The 23,277-nt window shown below is 44.0% G+C and overlaps 1 protein-coding gene across 3 annotated transcripts in view; it reads left to right on the plus strand.

Moving 5' to 3' along the window:
- The first annotated feature begins 422 nt into the window (after window positions 1–422).
- MTUS2 (microtubule associated scaffold protein 2) overlaps window positions 423–23,277 on the plus strand; it is a 603,680-nt gene continuing 580,825 nt past the window's right edge. For 2 of the 3 annotated variants that reach the window (XM_079775057.1, XM_079775060.1), the window contains exon 1: window positions 423–488. The gene's annotated coding sequence lies outside the window, so the exon portion shown is untranslated. Of the gene's footprint in view, window positions 489–20,652; window positions 20,861–23,277 lie in introns of those variants that run through there. The other variant, XM_079775058.1, reaches the window with a different exon arrangement.

Genomic DNA, 23,277 nt, shown 5'->3' on the forward strand with positions numbered 1-23,277 from the left:
TGTTGTCCATTTTTCCTGAAGGTGTGGATGCATGTTCCTCAAAGGATAGTTCCAAGATGCAAATACCAGAAGCACCCTTGATGAAACTGTAGATTTGGATTGGTGGATGTGGGGTGGGGCTCAGGCAAGTGTATCTTAAACAAGGATTCCAAACACTTATTATTGCATAAAGATACCCCACCCCTACAGACAGATATCTTACACGTCAAGAGTGGGGGAGAGGAAGGCAAATATTTTTGAACTGCCAGCTTTATAGTGTTCCTGAAATTATACTATCCTAGTTGTTGTTTACTCTGTCAAGCCTTGAGAGAAAATGTGTTTGGGTGTTAGGGGTGGTAGAGAATTGCATAATTTTTTTTCATTTCCTCCTTTTTTTTTTTCAGGCTTATTGTAATTCCTGAGTTTCCAGTGAGCATTCCTAACTTGGAGTCCTATGGATATCACCTGCTCCCTTCTCCCCAACCAGGAAGTGGAAACCTCATCATCAGGTATGCATTTCTTTTCTATGCCATGTAACCAATTACCACAGCTTAGCACTTAAAACAACACCTGCTTTTTATCTCACTGTTCCCGTAGGTCAGGGGTTCAGCAGGGCCTCGCAGGGTCTTCTGTTCCACATGGCTGTAATCATGAAGTCAGACAGGCTGTGCTCTCATCTGGACCTCCGAGTCCTCTTCCAGGCTCCATGATTGTTGGTATAATTCACTGCCTTACTGTATGAACTGAGGGTCTTAGCTTCTCACTTCCTTCTGGATGGAAGGCACTTTTGGTTCCTAAAGGTGCCTACAGTGCCCTGCCACATGGCCTTCTCCGTAGGCTGTATATATGGGGCTGTTTGTTGAAATCTTACTAGCTGTATGGCAGTGAGGAACCTCTCTCAACCTCACTAACCTCTCTCAACCTCACTTTCCTAATCTGTAAAATGGGCAAATACAGTAGTATCTACCTCAGAAAACTGTGACATCACATATTAAAATGCATGCAAATCACTTAGCACAGCCAGTGTCTGCTACACAACATTCACATCACCTTAGCCATTATTTATGAGCATCTCTGGTGAGGGCTCTAGGAGGTGTAAGAGCCAACGGACACTTCTGTAATACTAGAGGCCCGGTGCATGACATTTGTGCACTCGGGGCGGCGGGGAGGGGGGCCCTCAGCCCGGCCTGCGCCCTCTCGCAGTCTGGGAGCCCTTAGGGGATGTCCAACTGCCGCTAAGGATGTCCTAAGCCTTTCCCGCCACTGCCGCTGCCCTTGCCAGCTGTGAGCCTGGCTTCTGGCTGAGCATTGTTCCCCCTGTGGGAGTGCACTGACCACCAGGGGGCAGCTCCTGCATTGAGTGTCTGCCCCCTGGTGGTCAGTGAGTGTCATAGCGACCAGTTGTTCCGCCATTTGGTGGATTTGCATCTTAGCTTTTTATTATATAGGACAGGGCTTTCCCTCTACATTCTCTTTATAGGTTTTTAAAGGCCTCCGAAGTACTAATAATTTAAGTTTTTATATCATACCTGTATTTTTAAAAAATATTATAATTCTTCACTTTTTAATTGATTTTATTTTGAGACAGGAAGGGAGAGGGCGAGAGAGAGAGAGAGAGAGAGAGAGAGAGAGAGGCATGGATATGAGAGAGAAACATTGGTCAATTGCCTCCCATATTGAACCCCCAATCTGGTTATGTGCGTGATCAGGAACCAAACCTGCCACCTTTTGGTGTACTGGACAACAATCCAACCAACTAACCCACTCAGGCTAGGACTGTGAGCATCTTCTTATTGTGCCTATATCTTCAGTATTCATCCAATTCTCTGTCAGCAAACATTGGCCACAATAATCCTATCAGCATAACTCTTCCTTTCTTACTGTCTCTCCTTATTCTTTTTAAACAAAAACAAGTTTTAGGCCCACATTATATTCAGCCAGTTACATAGCAAGTACAAAAATGCAGCCATTTCCGTATGGATCACTTCCAGTCAGCTGCCTCGCTCCCTGCTTGCTGAGCTGCGGAGGGGAGGGTGTGACTGTGGCCAGTTCCTCAGAGGCAGAGTGAGTGAACCATCCACTCTGTCACAAGGTCCTCCTACCCTTTGCCCAGCTGTTCAATTCTAAGGCTAATTTGGCAGAAAACAGGACTTGGATTTAGTGAGTGAGGCTCAGGTCTTACTCTCTTCCGGACCATTTTCCATTTCTTTTATGAGTTCATGTTTACAGAGAAATAGGTTAATTAAAATATCTCATTTCTTCAGTTTATTATTTCAAGGTACTTGGATTTGACAACTGGATTATTTAGGGAATCTTGTACTACTCGTTCTTCAACATAAATTTTTTGAGAGCCTCCTATGTTACAGATGAAGTTCTTAGTTCTGGAGATCCAGCAATGAACAGGGCAGACAAGGTCCCTTCTCTGATAGAGAAGAAGGAGGGGCAGGAAGCACACAAAAGAACTAATAAACCAGAAAATAGCTGGAGGCCAGGTGTGTCAGGTAGAGATTTTAGTTAACAGCAACAGAAACTAACTTTGTTTTAACAAAAGGCTGAAGAAGGATTTTACTGGGAGGATATAGGGGTATTCCCCAAATCAAAGGAAAGCCTGAAGAACCAAGATTTGGAAGCTCCAAAATCAGAATAACTTTGAGGATCTAGAAACTAGAAGTGACTGACGGACAGCGTCCCTGAAAAGCAGCACTTGAATCAATCAGCTCCCGCTGTTACCTCCTTCTGGGCCAGGACCCCGGAGAGAGGGCAGCTGGTTGGTCTAGCTTGAGTCGCATGCCCACCTCTTGGCCAGGGGAGCGCTGGCCATCTGGGTGGACATTTTCCTCCAAGCTTCTCTCCAATGGAGAGTGGTAACTTCCCAAAGCAAAATTGGAATGCTGTTGCAGAAGTTGAGAAAATTAATACTGAGCAGACAAAAAGCACACACGTCCCTGGTTTTAAAGGAATCACATAGGAGAGGCCTAGGGGTTTTGGCTTATGCAGGTGTTCCCAAAATGGACATGATTTTGGTTTGGGTTAATTATATTCACCTGGGTTTTAAGAAGTCAGCAACCTCACAGCTCCCGATAGTGGTGAGAATAGAATTGAGGCTTTAAGTTTAGCCATTTTGAGAAGAACATTGACAATTTAAAATTTATTGAGGGTAGTCAGGATGGTGGGAGATCTAGAAAGCCTGATTCATGAAGAATAGTTACAGAAGCTGCTGCAGTCTAGAGCCCTTAAGAGAGGTGTTAGTTGTTTCAATATTATGATTTATTCCAAATGAGCTAATTAGTAAATTTCATTCCCTCTTTAAACATAATTTATTATATAATCTTAGTCTTCCAAAAGAAAACTTTAGAATAGGTGTCTTAAACTCTGATAATGTTATTTTTGTTTATCCCTCTGTAAAATGAATTTGAACCAAATCACCTTTGGGGTCTCAGTTTTAAAATTTTATGTTCTGCAAATCTCATCATCTTTACCAATCTGTTATGAGACAGCTATATTGTGTAACACCGAAACAACAGACCCCAAACAGATTCACTTGTGTTAGCCCCACAAAGACTTAATAGTTAACCTTATTTTCATAGGAGTGGAATTTTAAACCAATCAGTCTGGAAAATCCTGGTCATCAGGTAACCTGCCTGATAAAACCCCCTGCCTTCCCCTGAAGGAAGGGGACCTTGCCTGAAATAATCGTGTACCTTTCTTGTTCTGCCCAGAAAAGCCTCCCATTTTGCACAGCTCTTCGGATACCTTTCTATTTACTAGATGGGATGCTGCCTGACTCATGCATCCTTCGATTAGATCTTTAAATTTACTTGGTTAAAATTTTTGTTGCTTTAACAGTTGTAAATAATGTTAACATAGTACCTTTGTTTGCCAACATTTATTCTATAATATTTTTTCTCAAGAGTCTTAACTTGATCTACATAATCTTCCTTTAAGTAGAGAAGAGTCAGATAAAATTTCTTCCATTTTAAAGATCAGGAAATGAGAAACATAATGGTTCATAGAGAAGGGGACAATACATTTCATTTCATCTAGTTGCACTGAAGTGTATTATCCTGGTCCCTTTTGTAATAAGTATACATCAGACACTATTAGGCAACGATCTGTGAGGATTATTGTCAAACAGGAAATTTTATATTTATCCAAACATTATCTGATGTAAGGTCTATTTGGTTACTTAGTTGTGCCAAGATTTTAGAAATAGTTACGATAAAATGTGAGCCTAAGAACTCAATGATGAAATCTAAGATCTTCCTTTCCAGAGAAGAAGCAATTACAATGTGCAATTTAATTAGGAAAACACAATTAAAGGAATTGAGAGGGTCTATTTTCCTGCTGAATATAAAAGTTCACCATAAAGGAGACCCTCCAGTGAAATGTAGTTGTGGCTGATTAGCTACGGTCTATGGGCTGCAATAAGTGCCTTGGTCGGGGCTAGCCAATGAACTCCTCAGGGCCCAGAGATCAATGATCATTCAAGAAGCATACATTCAGAACCACATAACTTACGCCTGTCTACTGCAATATTTCACAACACAGAATGTACTCCCCTATAATTTTTCTTGACATTTGATATGTAATTGCTTAGAAGCATCATATGCTTGGGCTTATTAATAAGTTATTGATATATGGAGCCTGTGCTGAATCCAAGGCAAAGCTGGCTGGTCTCTGCAAACAAGCTGAGTAAGTTTTCCCATGGTGGTAAGCCTTTGAGTAGAGATGGTAGGGGCAGTAGGTCTAACCCCCTGATCCTGGGTTAAAGTGAAAGGCTCAGTTTGCAGGCCATGTATTCAGAGCAATGTGATCACGGAAAAGGGCACAAGGAGAAAAGTCAAGAATCTTGAGTGTTGGTCTTCTAGATTTGACTCTGCCACAGCAAGCGGTGTGACTTTAAGTAAGAGTTTTTACCTCTCTGAACCTTATTTATCTATCCTGTAAAAGGAATGAAGTGATCACATGTGTCGGCATTCTTTTAGAGCAAACTGCATGCAGGTAAAGGGAACTTCTCTCCCATCCCATCCTCTGATCCAACAGGTGTGTCCTGCAGCTCTTGCCCTGCTTGTTCCTTGGTCTTCAGTTTGTCTCACCAGTGGGCACTACCGCCATGAGACAGTGGGCTGTCAAGACATTTCAACATTCCAGTGTGTGCACCTGCTAGGCACTGGTCTAGGAGCTGGACACACTGTCCTGGACCAGAAACCTCACACAAATCCTGCTCCTTTGGACATTCTAGTCAGTGCATACCCACCAAGGCAGACAAATTACTCTGTAATAAATACATCAGCTGTTGGTGATAAGTGCTTAGAGGAAAACAAAGCTGGTTAAAGGGTCAGACCCCATTGGAGATGCTTGCCATTTTAGCTGGGGAAGGCCTCCTGAATAAGGTGACATCTGAGCAGAATTCTGAATGAAGGGAAGGAGGGTGTCCCCACAGTCCCTGGGCAAAAGCAGTCCAGGAAAGCGGGCAGTTAAGGGCAAAGGTCCTGTGGGTGGAGTAAGCTTCAGGTGCTCAAGACACATTGAAACTGATGTGACTGGAGTGAGGAGGGAAGGACAAGACTGGACAGCGGTGGTGTTTCCTGTTCTGACAGTACAGGGCCCATTGGCATTGGGAGTTGTTACCCCTTTGCTTCCAGAGCCTGGAAACCACACAGAGGACAGCACAGTCTAGATTTAGAGGAACCAGGTTGTTAGTGTTGGCTGGACTCAGAGAGTAAAAGAGTGCTCTGGGCAGGTGTGTGACCAGTGCAGTCCCACAGGTCCCCATGCTCAGAAGGGGGCCCCACTTGCTTTAAGGCTCTGTGGTAGCCACCTTGAAGTTCTGAATAATTTTATTTTTGCATTCGTGGTCTGTAAGTGAAGTCCAAAGGGCCTGTGGAGCCTGTACCAGGGGCTTGGAACCTGGGTTCAGGCCCAGCCCTGTCTCCCTCTGCCCTCTCACTGGGTCTGGGTCACCAGCTCCCACCCCTGCCTAGGATTGCTGCTGCCCTTACCTAGGGTGGCCTGGGCATAGTGGCAAGAGGGCCAGTGGAGGCTTGGCTGTGCCCTCTGCACACCCAGTCACAGGGAGAGTCCCTGAGGGTCTGCACCTCCCCCACTTCCCATCCCCCATCCCTATGCCTGAGGGAGCTGACATTAAATAGCAAATAAAACAGCATAGGTCAAGGGAAACTGCAGAAGAAAGGAAAGCTTTTTTTCTTGCTTTTTGAACAAGGGACAAGTATTTTCATTTTGCAGTGGCCCCTGATGCTACTCGTGGCCTGGAATGGAGTGTCACCCCCTAGGCTGTGGCTTCCCTGCAGCTTATCTGGTGGAGCCTTAGTTAAAACCCTATCAACACTATTGGTACTTTCTCCTGGGTGCTGCTGCCCTCTGCTGGGCAGACTAGGCTTTAGCTCTACATCAAGGCTTGAGCAGAAAATGCTCCCAAATCAAGAATGTCAAAACCCAATGTGAGATGACGCTCTCCCTCCGGGGCTGTTGCAGGTTTGAATAGCAAATTCCAAAGTGAATTACCTTGTACACAGGTGAGTTTTGTTTCAAAACAAAACCTTAGTATCCAGATCTAAGGTAGAGATTTTGAACAGTTGGTGATACTGGTTGATTGTGCTATAATTTAATATTGCCCACTGTGTATGAAATATTCTTTATAATTTAAAATTATTTGAGTTAATGGTACCTTTGTCTGGGATTTAAAGACTCTAATCACTCCAATTTTCAGGTTCTATATATCTGGAGATTTTTTCTTTCTTTGAACATAGGGATAATGGCCTAGGGAACATTTCTTTAATGATTGTAAGACATCAAACATTTAATATTTAACCATTTAACCACTGTGTATGAGAGAGCCTCTTTTGGGCAATAATGATACCAAAACCATAGGAAAAAATGCCATTAAAATGGGTGGACTTCTATTGTCTTTCCCTATTCATGTATGTAAGATGAGCTGCCTCTGTGTGTGAGGACAGGGGTGTGATTAACACACCAGAATTCCCTGTCTAGACTCTACTGTATGCTAAGAATGGTGGCATGTACTTCACCCTCCTTGTCTCATTTAAATTTCACAGCAACTTTGCAACCAAGTATTATACTTCCCACAGAAAACTGAGCAATGATGAAGCTAAATAATGTTCCCAAGGTTGGTAATCAAATGAACTGACAGTTGGACTCAATGCCAGATCTGCCTGAACTCCAGAGCCTCATGGCCTTCACTACAGAGTGTGGCTGGCTGCCTGCTGACTGACTCTAGTCCTGCTTCCTTTTGTAGAGAACTAAAGTTGTAAGGATTTAACAGACTTGGTAATGCAGTGTCACATTACAATTTACAGAGGGCAAAACTGCAGCCCTGAGGACTGAAGTGACTGGCCCTAAGCTGAGTATTAAGTGGAAGAACTGGACTTAGACCCAAGTCTCCTTACCCTAGTTCAGAGCTCTTTCCAGCACATCACATTGATAGAATGAATCAGTTTTAGACACTGGGGATAATCTTTTTTATCCCTATTTCCTATCTTCTGTGTGGTGTTTGGGCCTTCCAATAACTAACTAGAGTGAGCAATATAAAAGAATGACCTGGTACAATAGTTTAAATGAATCACATACTGAGAAAGGAAAGAGAAAGGAAGCTAACCACATAGACTGCTCACTGTCACTTTAATATCACCCAGTGCAAACTTCCAATCAGTCCTTCAATTAGCCAATATTCACTGAGCATCTTCTATGAGCCAAGTACCAAGATAGTTGCTAGACAACCAGAAATAAGTAATTGCCAATAGGAGACGTATAGTCAAATGAAATGAACAAACATGTAAACAACACTGCTGGAGGCAAAGACCAATAGTAGTTAGCATATTAATGCAAAAAGACCCACTGGAAGGCCAATGGACTTTGATATTCAGCAGGGCTGAAAATCAGCATACTATTGCCCTGCTGTTGGCCAAATGGCTCAAGGCAATCCCCTAAACTGATAATCCTTTTACTGTTTACCAAACTTTACCTTTGATATGCCTGTATGCATTCCTAAAGGGCAAATGTGTATTCAAGTAAATAAAAGCTGACAAGTCCAAGGTTTCAGGGAGCTTCTCCACTAGAGAGGAGTTTCCACCTGGCTCCCCATGACTTCTAAATTCATATTTCTTGTCTAGTGTTTTCATTTGTGCGTCAGCCCCTTCTTCAGATCCTGAACCCTACACAATACTACATCACAACAGAAGTCCTATAAGCACACTGTTATGGGTCTACAGAAAGAAGAGCAACAAATTCCACCTGGGAGAACCAGGAGAAGCGCCACTGAGGGACAGATGCTCATGTCCACCAGGCTTCAACAGAGCAATGCTGTTTGTGCTTTACTCTAGTCCTTTTCACAATGAAATGTGCATTCTTAAATTCCAACTTGTACACACAAGAGGCTCATAAGATAACCCAGAAATAGTAAATTTTTGGGGAACAATTACATCATTTTGGATAATAAGGAACAGAGATGTGGATTACTAGAAGATTGTGGTGAATTTAAATTCTCTAGAGGAATTGAGCAGCAAATGAAAGCCTTATTTTAGCTTGGTTAAACACAAAGTAATTGGAATAGTTAAATTAGTATGCTAATTTAATTAAAATTTCCAAGCAAACATGGTAGCTAAAAGATTGACAGTTACACATAATCTTAAAAAGATTTCAATTTAAACATTTTTCCAATTAGAAATAGTATTAATTTTAGGGTTCAGATATATTATACTAAACTCAGTAAAAAATTAAGATCTAGGAATGATTAATATTCCTCTGTTATTCCTGATAGATGATAGAATTACATATTTTTAAAGTTTTAGAGGAACAGAAAATGGAATTATTTATTACATCTCAGAATTGGGAAAGACTGTTTAAGTTAAAACGTAGTATAAGATTGCCCCGGCCAGGTGGCTCAGTTGGTTGGAGCATCGTCCCATATGCCAAGTTAATAAACTCGGGTGAGGATTAAAAAAAAAAGGTAGTATAAGATTGAGAGGAAAAAATGTACAAGTTTAACTAAAAATAAGTTTCCTGAGGTAAAATTAAGAAACACCAAAAAAGATAAAATAAAAAAGAAACACCATCAAAGTATAAGACAAGCTCTATCACAGTGGGGAATAATTACAGCAAATAATTATATAAAATTAATTATATATTAAATATAATCCTATCTAATAATAGACAAATATGCAAATTGACCATACCCCCGACACGCCCACAAACCATGCCCACAAGCCACGCCCACCATCCAATCAGAGCGAGTATGCAAATTAACCCAAACCAAAATGGCACCAGCCACAGAGAGCAAGGTTTCCTAGGTAACAGGTAATATTTTCTAACACAATAATGGTTTGGGGAAATAAAGGATTAAAAATCTTCTGATATTAGAAATATTTAATTAACCCCTGAAATTAGAGCACAGCTAATGTAGGGTGTTGACTGGGGGTGGCAGATTAGGTCTTGATTCATACAGGGGGAGATATGGAAACTAAGACCTTTGTACAAGGCTCTAAGGGCAACATCATTACAAAAAGACCCATCCAATAATAAAAGAAGCAAATATTATTTCAAAATAAAAAATTACCAAAATAGGAGGAAACTGCTGAGTGAAGATGAGTAGAAAAAGCAAATAATATTGTTAGGCTTTGAGAATTTAGGTACTGGAATAATCAAATGTGAAAATTTAGAAAGTGTTCCTAACAGGTTTACTGACATTAAAGAGAAAATTAAAAATATGAGAAAAGAGTAAGGAGTATAAAATGAGCACACACATTTGAAAAAGAATGATGAGAATTTGAAGAAATGAAAACAAAAATGTTAAGAAATGGACAATCTCATTCATAATTACTTCAAAAGAATAAAATACTCAGGAATAAATTTAACCAGGATGTAAAAAATCCTGTACTTGGAAAATTATAAGACTCTGAAAAAAGAAATTGAGAAAGATACAAAAAAGTGGAAACATATACTGTGTTTATAGAGAGGAAGAATTAATATCATTAAAATGTCCATACTACCCAAAGCAATCTACAGATTCAATAGCAATCTTGAGAAACAGGAACAAAGCTGGAGGAATCACCCAACCTGATATCAACTATACTACAAGGCCATAGTAATTAAAACAGCATAGTACTGGCATAAAAACAGACATATAGATCAATGAAAGCGAATAGAGAGCCCAGAAACACATCCACACCTTTATAGTCAATTAGTATTTGACAAAGGAGGCAAAAAATACAATGGACTAAAGATATTCTATTGAATAAATGATGTTGGGAAAATTGGATAGATGTGTGCAGAAGAGAAACTAGACCACTTTCTTATACCACACATAAGAGTAAACTCAAAGTGGATTAAAGACTTAAATGTTAGACTCAAAACTATAAAAATCCTAGAAGAAAGAATAGGCAATAAAATCTCAGACATTTGTCATAGCAATACTTTTTCTGATATAGTTCCTCAGGCAAGAGAAACAAAAGAAAAAAATAAACAAATGGGACTACATCAAACTGAAGAATTTTTGCACAGCAAAGGAAACCATCAACAAAATGAAAAGACAACCCACTGATGGGAGAACATATTCGCCAGTGTTACGCCTGATAAGGGGTTAATATCCAATATTTTTAAAGAACTTATACAACTCAACACCAAAAAAACCCCAAACAAACAGTCCAATTAAGAAATGGGCAAAGGACCTGAATAGACACTTCTCCAAAGCGGACATACAGATGACCAATAGACATGAAAAGATCCTCATTGTCCCTAATCACCAGAGAGATGCAAATTAAAACTACAATGAGATATCACCTCACACCTGCCAAAATAGTTATCATCAATAAATTAACAAACAAGTGTTGTCTGTCGAGGATGTGGAGAAAAGAGACTCCTAGTGCCCTGTTGGTGGGAATGCAGGTTGGTGTTGCCACTGTGGAAAGCAGTAGGGAGTTACCTCAAAAAATTAAAAATGGAACTGCCTTTTAACCCAGCAATTCCACTTCTATGAATATGTCTGAAGAAAACCAAAACACTAATTCAAAAGAATATACCCACCCCTCTGTTCACTGTAGTGTTATTTACAACAGCCAAGATTTGTAAGCAAATCAAATGTCCATCAGTAGATGAGTGGATAAAAAAAAAAAAGAAAAAAATAGCTGTGGTACATTTACACAATGAAATACTACTCTGCTGTAAAAAGGAAGAAAAATTTACCCTTTTTGACAGCATGTATGGACCTTGAGAACATTATGCTCAGTGAAATAAGCCAGTCAGAGAAAGACAAGTAGCATGATTTCACTCATTTTTGGAATTTAATGAATAAACTGAACTACCAAGCAAAATAGAGAGAGACTTATAAATAGAGAGGAGGCAAACAGCTCTGGTGTATGTATGTGGGTGGGGGTGGGGTGGTTGGAGGTGGAGAGATTGAGCAAAAAAAGAAAAAAAAAAGACAGTGAGAACTCATGGACATGGACAACAGTGTGGTGATTGTGGAAGTAGTGGTGAGGTGGTGGATGTGGAAGAGGTCATAGACAGGATAAAATGGTGATAGAAAAATAAAATAAATTTAAAATAAAAAAATTAAAAGAAACAAATTGCCTATATCAGGAATGAGAGACACACATCACTCTAAATCCTGTAAATATTAAAAGGATATTAAAGAAATATTATAAACACCCTTATGCCAATACATTCAGCAACTTAGATGAAATAGACAAATTCCTTGAAAGACACACGTTACCACAATTCAAGAAGAAATAGATAATCTGAATAATCTTTTATATATTAAAGAAATAAATTTGTAGTTAAAAACCATTCCCAAATGAAGCAAACTCCAAAGCAGCCAAAACAATAGGAAGATAGGTCTTAAAGGCAGAGGGAGAGGATGCTACAGGATAACAATTGCACTCACAGTGGCAGCAATGGAAGCCTGAAGAGAGACTGTGTAAAGATGGAAAGGAATTAAGACATGGTTAGGAAACACAACTGGAGAGTGTTTCACTCCAACAAGCATCCACAAAGGAAATTTTGATGATGTAATCCAGAAAGAAAGAAACTGATCCCAGAAAAAAGATCTGAGATTCCAGAAGGCACGGTGAGCAAACACTGGCTATAAAGTAATAATAACACTGTTTAATTTGCAGAGTAACAAACTCCATTGAAATACTACAAAATATTATGGAAGATGTGCAGGGAATAATCAGAGCTTAAGTATGCAAAGGTACTTTATTATTTTGGAGAAGCACAAAGGTATAAAAAATGAGAATTTTCAGATACTTGTGTACATTGTAAGTTTAAGGATAACAACTGAGAAAAAAATAGGGTGTATAACTTCTATGACAGGAAATATAAAACAACGGAAAATTTCCCTCAGAGGGAGGCAGGGAGGAAGAAACAAACAAACAAAAATGCAGACCAATAGAAAGTACACAATTAGCCCTAGCCAGGTGGCTAAGTTGGTTGGAGGTTCATCATACACCCTGAAAGGTTGTGGGTTCAATTCCTGATTGGGGCACATACCTAGAATGTGGGTTTGATTCCCAGTTGGGGCATGTACAGGAGGCAATCAATCAATGTTTCTCTCTCACATTGATGTTTCTCTCTCTCTCCCTTCCTCTCTCTAAAAATCAATGGGTAAGCATATTCTAGGGTGAGGACAAAAAAAGTACACAATTATATATCAAGAGTAGGTTCAATTATATAAGTAATTGATATAATTACATAATATTTATACTACAAGCAATTAAATGAGGTATATTTATAAATGAAAAGATAGGTGTTGTCAGATTGAATAAAAATAAGTGGATATTGCAAATTTATGGGGAACATACACTCAAGAGAACACAGAAAGGTTAAAAGATAGAAAAGATATGTGGTTAGGGAAGCTTCTGTAACAATATTTATATCAGAAGAAAAATATGTTAAAATAAAAAGTATTAGTGAGTCACTATATAGTGAAAAAGTATATGATTTACCAAAAATACATAACATTTCAAAATTTGTTTGCCCCTGATAACATACAAGAAGCAGTTGAGAGGACTGCAAAGAGAAATGGACAAATTCAGCATCGTAGTGGTGTGTGTGTGTGTGGGGGGGCGGGTTTACTATTCCTCTCTCAGTAACTGATAGCTCATGGAGACAAATATTAGAAAGGATATAGAATATTTGGACCAAAAATTAAAAAGCTTGGCCTAATGAACACACATAGAACCCAACACCTATAAATTAGAAGACATACATTCTTCTCAGGAACATAGAGTATTTATGAATAGACCACAAAGCAAGTCCATACCAATTTTAAAGAGTGTATCCAACAGACCATATCTTCTTGCCACACTGCAAGTATGGCAAGAAATGAATAGTAAAAAGATATCTCAAAAAACCTCATACATTTAGAAATTAAAGACACTTGTAAATAACTCATGGTAAAGAAGGAATTCTTACCATTTGCAACAGCATAAATAGAACTGGAGAGCATTATGCCAAGCAAAATAAGCCAGTAAGAGAAAGATAAATATCACATGATCTCACTCATTTGTGGAATATAATGAACAACATAAACTGATGAACAAAAACAGATCCAGAGACAGAGAAGCATTGATCAAACCATCAAAACTCAGAGGGAAGGTAGGGGAGGGTGGGGTTAAGGGGGAGAGATCAACCAAAGGACTTATATGCATGCATATAAGCCTAACCAATGGACACAGACACCGGGGGGTGGGGGGTGGGGGTGGAGAAGGCGGTGAGGGCATGAATGGGGGGGGGGGGTTGGGGGGGCAATGAGGGGATAAGGACACATATGTAATATCTTAATAAATGAAGAAAAAAATGGGCAAAAAAGTAGAATTGTAATAGAAATTGTAATAGAAATTTACAATTTAATGATATTGAAAGCACCAAATAGAAAAATGTATGAAAAATTAATTTAAAAAAAAGAAAGATGGAAAATTAATGAGCTAAGCTTTCAACTTGAGAAGTTTGAAAAAGAATCTTATCTAATAAAAGGGTAATATGCAAATTAACCACCACTCCATCACAAAGATGGCGGTGCCCACAGGCACAAGATGACAGTGCCCAGTCCTCTCAGCCCCGCTGGAGTCCCCCAGTCCCAGGGGGTGGCTGTTGAGAGCGGACAGCGTGAGCGGCCTGGCGGAATGCTTGCTTTGTCGCCCCGGTGACGAGGCAAGTGTTCCGCGCCCGGCTGCAGATGGGCTTCTGGGCTGCAGAGAGCCTCTGGGCAGTGGGTGTGGAGTGGCCAGACCCCGCAGAGAGCTACTGGTGCATGGATTCATGTGCAGAGCTACTAGTAATAAAATAAAACCAAAGAACACAGAAGAGAGGAAATAATAATAATCACAGCAGAAATTAGTAAAATTGTAAATAAAAAACAGTAGACTCAACAAAGACAAAATATAGACAAACCTTAGGAAGAATGAAAAAAGAGAAAAACATTAATTAAGAAAAAATGGCACATCTAAACAACATTAGAAACAAATGAATGTAACTATACTGGTAGAGGTAGGAAGTATTTAGAATTAATAAGAAAATATTCTAACTGACCTTATGCCCGTTGTGGAGGCTCCAGAGATTTGTGGCCCAGACTCCCCAGCGAGGAGGGACTTGTTGCCTCAGCTGGGGGCAGTGCTGTGAGCCTCACCTGAAGATACCCCTCCCACAAGAGCACACCTTCCCCAGAGAATTCACACCCAGTGACCGATGGGGGTGGGGACATAAAAATCTGGCCATTTAGCCCACCTTGGAACAGCTCTGACCATGTCATATATGCAGTGTTGTGCTTGTAAATGTTTAAAACCTGGTTCCTTGGGGGGAAAACCCTGATTTGTAGTGTTTGCCAATTTCTGTGGTGTAAATACATATCCCATGGATGACTTAAAGTTACAAAAGTGATACCATGAATGTGAAGTTAGAAAGAGATGCCTAATAGTACATTATCATATACAGGGTGGGGAAAAGTAGCTTTACAGTTGTTGGCATGTAAAATCCTATAAAATAAAGAGGTAATATGCAAATTAACCCTCACGCCCTCACAAGATGGCTGCCTATGACCAGGCTGGCAGGTGGGTTAGTGAGGGACGACCAAATTACTGAGCAAGCAGGCTGCATGGCGTGACCAGGCCGGCAGGGGGGTTAGTGAGGGACAACCAGGCCAGCAGGGGGGTAGTTGGGGGTGACCAGGCCAGCAGGAGGGGAAGTTGGGGGCAACCAGGCTGGCCGGAGGAGGCAGTAAGAGGCGACCAGGCCAGCAGAGGTGGCAGTTAGGGACGACCAGGCCAGTGGGGGGGTGCAGTAAGGGATGACCAGGCCAGCAGGGGGGGCAGTTGGGGGCGATTAGACCGGCAGGGGGGGCACTGAGGGGTGACTAGGCCAGCGGGGGGGGGCAGTTAGGGGTGACCAGGCAGGCAGGCAGGTGAGCGATTAGGAGCCAGCGGTCCAGGATTGTGAGAGGGATGTCAGACTGCCGGTTTAGGCCTGAAACCGGCAGTCGGTCATCCCCCAAGGGGTCCTGGAATGAAGAGGGTGCAGGCTGGGCTGAGGGGACCCTCTCCCGTGCACGAATTTTGCGCACTGGGCCTCTAGTCTATATATATAAAAGCCTAAGCAATCGTCTGCCCATTCGACCATCCAGCCGGTAGCTATGACATGCACTGACCACCAGGCGGAAGATGCTCAACTCAGGAGCTGTTGAGCTGCGGTGACTTGGAGGTAGAGAGAGGAGGGAGCCTGATTCTGGGGTACGTCACCTGAGAATGCCCTCTCACAATCTGGGACCCCTTGGGGGATGTCAGAAAGCCGGTTTCGGCTCGATCCCCACCGGCCAGGCTGAGGGACCCCACCGATGCATGGATCTGTGCACCGGGCCTCTAGTAATATAATAATCCTACCTAATAAAACAATAATATGCAAATTGACCGCACCTTCGCTACGCCCAAGCCACGCCCACCAGCCAAAGCCACACCCACCAGCCAATCAGGGCGAGTATGCAAATTACTCAACAAAGATGGCGGTTAATTTGCATATGTTGAGAGAGGGAGGAGTGAAGACTGAAGACAACTTAGAAGGAAGAGGGAGGAAAAGCGGAAAGCAAGGTGGCTGCCAGAGGGAAAGCCCGGGCGGGGCGGAGCGGGGTGGAACGGGGCGGAGCGGGGCGGGCGGCAGTGGCGATCGGGTGCAGGCGCGGTGGCTGCAAAGGCGGCGGCAGCGGCAGCACACGTGGACGCAACAGCCACTTGCAGGATTTTCCTGCAAATGGGCTACTAGTTGATAAATAATAATACAAGAATAAACTGTGTTTCGTGTACTCACAACTGTTAACCTATTTTGCCCCACACTGTAATATTGCCACCATATAGACATTCGAGTTGTAAATAGACTCAAGAGCATATATAAATGTAGCAAAATAATGGAAGTGATTTGTTAACTTTGTTTTTAATATAATATATATAAAATTATAAGCTTAATCAATCTTCAATGATAGCTCTATTTAACAACTGGCTCACAAAATGCCTAAATATCTAACAACTGACATTCGCAAGCCAGTACAAGCAGGCCCCGGCACACCCCTCTGTATGTGCCCCTGAGTAACCACGGTGGGCTAAATGGCCAGATTTTTATGTCCCCACCCCCATCGGTCACTGGGTGTGAATTCCCTGGGGATGTGCTCTTGCGGGAGGGGTATCTTCAGGTGAGGCTCACAGCACTGCCCGCAGCTGAGGCAACAAGCCCCTCCTGGCTGGGGAGTCTGGGCCACAAATCTCTGGAGCCTCCACAACTGGCATAAGGTCATTTAGAATATTTTCTTATTAATTCTAAATACTTCCTACCTCTACCAGTATAGTTACATTCATTTGTTTCTAATGTTGTTTAGATGTGCCATTTTTTCTTAATCACAATCCAATTACTCGCACTGTCTAGTCCTGGTCTACTTCCCTTCCCATAGGCACTGATCCCTAATAACATCCTGCTATGTGTCAGTCAGTTGCTATGTTCTGAACGTTTGTGTCCCCCCCCAAATTCAGCTGTTGAAATGTAACTTCAATGTGGTGGGAGGTATCAGGAGGTGGGCCATTGGGAGGTGAGTAGGTCTTGAAGTTGGAGCCCTCCTGAATGGGATTGGTGCCCGGAGAGCTCTCTTACCCTTTTTGTCTAGGAGGTTACAGTGAAAGGACAGCTGGTTAGAAAGCAGGCTCTCACCAGATACCAAGTCACTTGGCACTTTGATCCTGGACTTCAAGCTTCCAGAACTGGGAGAAGTAAACGTCCGTGTATAAGTCACCCAGTCTAAGGTCGTTTTGTTACCACTGCATGGATGGACTAAGACACTAGTCTCCTGCCAAATGTCATTCATGACTTGCAAACATTGCTATACCCTTTCTTCCTCTTTCTCCCTGGGCATTTTAGCAATTTGGAGTTGCACAGGGCAGATGCCTTTGGCCACCTATGTGCCCCTCAGTCTGGGGAGGCAAGGGGGAAATACTCCTGAGACCTGCCGTGGCAGACACTTTGATGGCCTGCACCACATCTCCTTGGCTGCTCTGATGGCCCTCCCTTGGGAGTGGGACTCAAGTCAACAGTGCCCTCTTCCCCAACAAAATGCTGCCACCAGGCACTGTTTCTCTGCCTCAGGGTCTTTTCTAAAGCCCTGGTGAAAGGAAGTGCAAGGGAGCCTTCACCAGGGCTTTAGAAGGTGAATAAGAGCCACATGGTCACCTTTCAGGCCCCATCTTTGAAATGACAATTCTGGGAGGACTTTTGTAAGCTTCTCAGAGACCCTGATACATTGAGTACTTGTGAATAGCAGTGACCTTTATAGCACACCTTTTCATACTTTCCTGTCTCAATATTTCAATTTCATCACTCCCGTTTCCTGGGATTACCTACCAAAATAATCTCTCTATCTCCAACTCCTTCTATTAGGCTTTGTTTTGGGGGAACGTATAGGAAGTTACCTGCTGATCTTTTTTTTTATTTTCTCAAAAGAAACCCTACTCTTCTTTTATTTTCTAAATACAAACAACCAAATGTTAAAATGGGACTAGGAATATCTGCTGGGAACAGCGGATGAATATGCTAATTTGGGACCTCCGAGAGGCAGATGCCAAGAAGGATTAGATGGGGGGGGGGGGAAATACCTTGAGAAAACACCTGTATAGTGTAGTGCAGGAGGAAAAAGGAGGTTGGCAGGTGGGGTAGGAAGAGCCTCAGACCACAGGGCAGAGCTAAGAGAGCCTAGGCAGGGTGGTGGGGAGTTCTGGAAGAAACGCTGCCCATGACAGGGGTCCTGTATCCGGCGGAAATGGCCCAGTTCTGGCATTCCCACTATGCAAAGCCATGGACTGGGAACAACTGGGAACTTCAGCCTTGGTGTGAGCACTGTTTAGGTCCAAAGGAGGCTGTCAGTTAGGTATACCCTTGAGATTTGGGTGGCATGCCTCAGTGGCCGCAGAGAGAGGTGTCTCCACATTTTATTTTTAATTTATTTAAAAATATGTTTTTAGAGAGACAGGGAGGGGGGAAGGAGAAACATCAACGTGAGGGGGAAATATCAATGGGTTGCTTCCCATATGCACCCTGACAGGATCCAGACCCGCATCTCTGGCATGTGCCCTGATGGGGAATCAAAACGGCGACCTTTTGGTGCACTGGATGATACTCCCCTCAGCCAGGGCTCCACATTTTAATTAGAGGCATTGGATGATTTGCTTTGTAGGGGTTCGGCTGCTTTCTGCCCAAATTTAAGAAAAGGGGGGGGGGATCAAGGAGAAGATTGGTAGTGAGAATTATAAGGTGCCGTGAGGACCAGGAGGGAGTGCCCAGCCACGTCACGCAAAGAAAGCGGTGCTTCTGGAAAACTGCTCCGAGACCTTGGCATGTATGACCTGGGCTGGGGACATGCATGAGTCCAAAGATGGCTGCTTGATTTCTACACAAGAACCGTCAAGGAGAGAGGCTGGTCAGAGCTGCCTGTGACCAGAAAATGAGGAGGGTATCCTGCTGTGACAGGGGCCTGCATGGACATGGTTGAAGGTAGCAGGGTCTGCCTGCCAGGGGATGGTGACCCTGCAGAGGGTCTCTGTGAGGCAGGCCACCAGAGGAGGAGCTGACTTGGAATTGAGGGCCAGGGCCTGGTGCAGGGGACATTTCCATGCTGCCACTCGGGAGCTACCAACCTTCACAGAGCTAGCTGGGAAGATATAGAGCAAGGAAGAAAAAGCAGACATTTCTCTTCCCCATGCAGGCTCTGAGCCTGGGTCAGGCTGGGAGGTGGCAGGGGTGGGGGTGGAGGGGTCAGGGGGGTTTAGGAAGTTAGGAAAAGTTAGGGGAGGTAGGGGGGGGGCTTAAGTGAAATGGGACTGACATTTTGATTTGGATTGGACTAGACTTTTTAATACCAGAGAATCAGACTGTTGATTAACACCTGAAAGTGACAGAAAAAGCTATGAAATCTGCCCTAGATTCTTCCAGCAGAGAAGGGAGAACTAATAGAATAATTTTAAAAGACAGTGGTTGGGGGAAAAGGGTGCTGTTTCATGACTTGCCTTCACCAAGTACACCAACTTGACAAAAAAAAAGACACTCCCCTTAAAAAACACCGCCACCTAAACAGTGCAAGGACCAGACCCCCCTTCATCTTTATAATGACAAATGTTCACTCCACTGCTGTGTGGGCCGGAGGGAACAGCGCTCTCTGAGCTCGCTGCCTTGGAAACCTCCTGGGTGCACTGCCAAGGAGGCCGAAGGGTCCTCGAAGGGTCCTCGCGAGGTCATTAATCTATTTATTCATCACGGCAGTCAAGGCTCTCAGAGCCCCTCAGGCAGTGCCAGGCACACTTACCTCAACCCGATTCTGGAAAGAAACGCTAGCCTTTCCGCAAACATTTCCAGAGATCAACTCTGGGCTCCTTGTGAATCCGGAATCTTCCCGCCCTTCGCATTCTTCCCAAGGATGAACCCCAATTCCTCCAGCTGCTCTCAATTCACGGGGGCTCCCTCTTCTGTTTTACGAGGAAAACAGCAGATCCACTCCTCGCATCCCCCTACCCTGTAGCCTCCGCCCTCTGTCTTCCTTCCCTCGGGATCAGGGGGATGCCCTGGGACCGCTGCGGCCACCCCCGCGCAGCGCCCACGGCCCGCCCTGAGCTGGAGCGGGCGGCAGAGGGCGCTGCGGGTACGGCCGGGGGCTGCGCGCTGTGCTGACCGCGGGGCCAGGCGGAGGCGCCCGGGTCCCGGCGTGCGCATCTCCCGGCGGCCGCGAGGGGCGCGCGACCCTGCCGCCCGCGTCACCCTCGCGCGGGGCCCCGCTCGCCGCCCGGCGGCTGTCACCGCGGATCGCACCTCACTGGCAGCGCGGGCGGCGCGACGCGCTCGGGGATCGGGCTTCGCCGTCACCGCCCCGCGGCCTCCCTTTGTCTGCGCAAGGCAGCCGGCGGGGCAGCGCGCAGCGGCGGGCGGGCAGCACCCCCACGTCCGGTGGGCGCCCCCGCGTGCGTCCCCCGCTGCCCGGTACCGGAGCGGGGAGGCGGCCTGGGCGGGGCCGGCGCGGGGAGTGCGGGAGCCGGGCGGGCGGGCGTGCGCGGGGGCGGCGGCGGCGGCGGCGGCGGCGAGCCGGTCCCAGGTGCGGGGGCGTCTCCGGCGCCTCCACCTGCGCCACTTCTGCCGGCTTCTCTGGGCAACTTTGTCGCCCCCTTTTGCGGACGTCCTCGGCCGGTCAGTGGAGTCCAGACCTGTCGTTAAATAGAAAACGAGCTGGAGGAGGAGGCAGAGGAGGAGGGAGCGTGTCGGAGCCCGGTCCGGGGTGAGAATCTCATTGAGGCAGTGGTGGCTTCTTGGACATTTTTCGTGGCTCTGCCCCACCCAGGTGAGCGCATCCCCCCGCACAGTCGGACAGAGCCGGCTGGGCTCTGGTCCTGCCTCCTCGACCTGCGGGAAGACAGGTGCTGGAGTTGGGGAGAGCTTGCAGCCGAGTCAGGCAGCGGGCTTTGATTTGCCTTTTCTGTCACCGCGGTGCTCACCCTGGCCTGCCACATCCCCGCCGCCGGGCCAGGTTTGCAGCTCAGTAGGCACCTTGCATGCTGCCAGGTTAAACATTCTCCGTCTTGGAAAGGATGGTAGGTTCGTTAAACCGAGTCACCGCCTACCCTCGGCTTTGGATAATTTGTTCTGTGTCTTCGCTTTAATTTAGTCAGAGTGTGTTATTTCCTTTGAGGTTTATAATGGCAAAACAGCAAAGCGGGTTGCTACATCCATTTTTTTTTTCTTTTTCATTCGGAGCCTGTGCACAGAAGGAATTTCAGGCACACAAGTGATGTTACTACCAGTCTATTTTAAATACAAACACGGAAAGAAGTACTCTTGGCAGGACACCAAAGGCGCCTGTACTCTGTTATGTAAGGGCTTTAAGACATATTTGCTCATTGGTAAAGTTATAGGTGTGAGCGGTTGACGACAAGTGAGAACCGTCATTTCTGCTTTAAACCAAAACTTTACTTGAGGATAAGCAGGGTCTTAGCGTGAGCCATCCGTTAAGATAATATAGGGCCTTTGCTTTGAACTTGTTAGGTAGAATTGCAAAAACATTGAACAATACAATAGGTTTTGTAAAGGCTAAAGAAAGTTGGTGAAAAATTTTTTTTGATTATGATAGTAATAAAAAGGACCCCACAGATATCCTTTGATGGCTTTCAAAGTATAGAATGATATTTTTATATGTGATGGAAACAGTAATTATGAGCTGCCAGTTATTAAAGATCTCCCCCACAAAAATTTCTCCTCTCATATTTGTAGTTATTTATTTTTTCATGTACGAAGAAGGAAAAGTAGAAAGCATCAGGTATACTAATGTCTAGGCATCCCCTTTTTGTGTGCCACCCCAACATTTCATTCTAATTGGTTTTGGGTGATGCTGTGGCATTTGGAATGTTAAAAGCTCTGCTGGTGATTCTAATGTGCAGCCAGGGGTGAGACCCATTGTATTGCACTGTTGTTGTTGTTGTTTTTTTAATTTGTCACTTTGTAGTCCCAGGTGTGGCTACAGTGGTTTAAGGAAAGTAAAAAATAAGTGGTTAGAAATATGGGGAGAGAAAACTGGTATTGGAAAGATGTGTTGAAGAATTATAGCATGTACACTTTTGTATTTTGTCTAAGTATCTTTCTTGATTTTATAAAAAAACCAAGAATGGTTGATGTTTATTAGGGACCCGTAATTTCATGTAGAATATGGAGGGGCATCTTAAGGGGACATTTCTTTGTGCAGAGGTTACAGGGAAGTTGAGTAGCAGTGTCAGGAGATTCCTTTATGTTAACATGAGAAGATAAGCAAGTCGCATTAAAGATTATTTTTTCCATCTAATTCAAAACTTATTATTTTAATGTATACTGGTAAACTAAGTGCAGAATGCTTTGATTGTGTCTGAGGTCGGAAATAAACCTGGCTGCTGCATCAGTGTTTTCCATCTACCTTATGTAATTCCACGTACCCCAGTCTGGGAGCAGATCTTATGGATGGTTTATAAGGCTTATGTAAGAACTCTGACCATGCTTTGTATTCCATTAAACTCTCTCTTTTGGCTATTACATAATTGACACAGTATTAGATTGTGAGAGCCTAGATAGGGGAGGAGGAAACAAACCCAGCCCAGCCCACAAATTCATAATGAGTGTTGCCGTCAAGTTAGAGGGAACAGCAGGGATGGAGGTTTGTGAAAGAGAGATAAGAATAGTATCTAGACGACTGATATAAGACTGTTATACTTAGTGGGTGTCTACGGATTTTAGTGCTGCAGTATAAACCTCTCCAATCTTTTATATTGCCTAGTGGAGGTGAATTGACTGAAAAGCTAATGAATCTTAAGTTTCAGGACCCCTCACCCAGGCTACTTCCAAGCCCCTGAGCAGGCTACTAGCAACATGCTCACATGGTCATACCTAAGTTTGTGTTTGTAACTTTGGATTGTTTTTTAAATGAGGAAGATACTCACCGCACCCCACTCACCTCCCATTATATAAACATACTAGAGGCCCGGTGCATGAAATTCGTGTACTGGAGGGGGTGTCCCTCAGCCCAGCCTGCACCCTCTCCAATCTGGGACCCTTTGGGGGATGTCTGACTGCCAGGGATCAGGCCTAAAGTGTCAGTTGGACATCCCTCTCACAATCTGGGACTGCTGGCTCCTAACCGCTTCTGCCTGCCAGCCTGATCATCCCCTAACCGCTCCCCTGCCAGCCTGATTGACATCTAACTGCTCCCCTGCTGGCCGGATCGCCCCCAACTGCCCT

This window comes from Cnephaeus nilssonii (genome assembly GCF_951640355.1).
Source record: "Cnephaeus nilssonii genome assembly, chromosome: 6".
Classification (NCBI taxonomy): Eukaryota; Metazoa; Chordata; class Mammalia; order Chiroptera; family Vespertilionidae; genus Cnephaeus; species Cnephaeus nilssonii.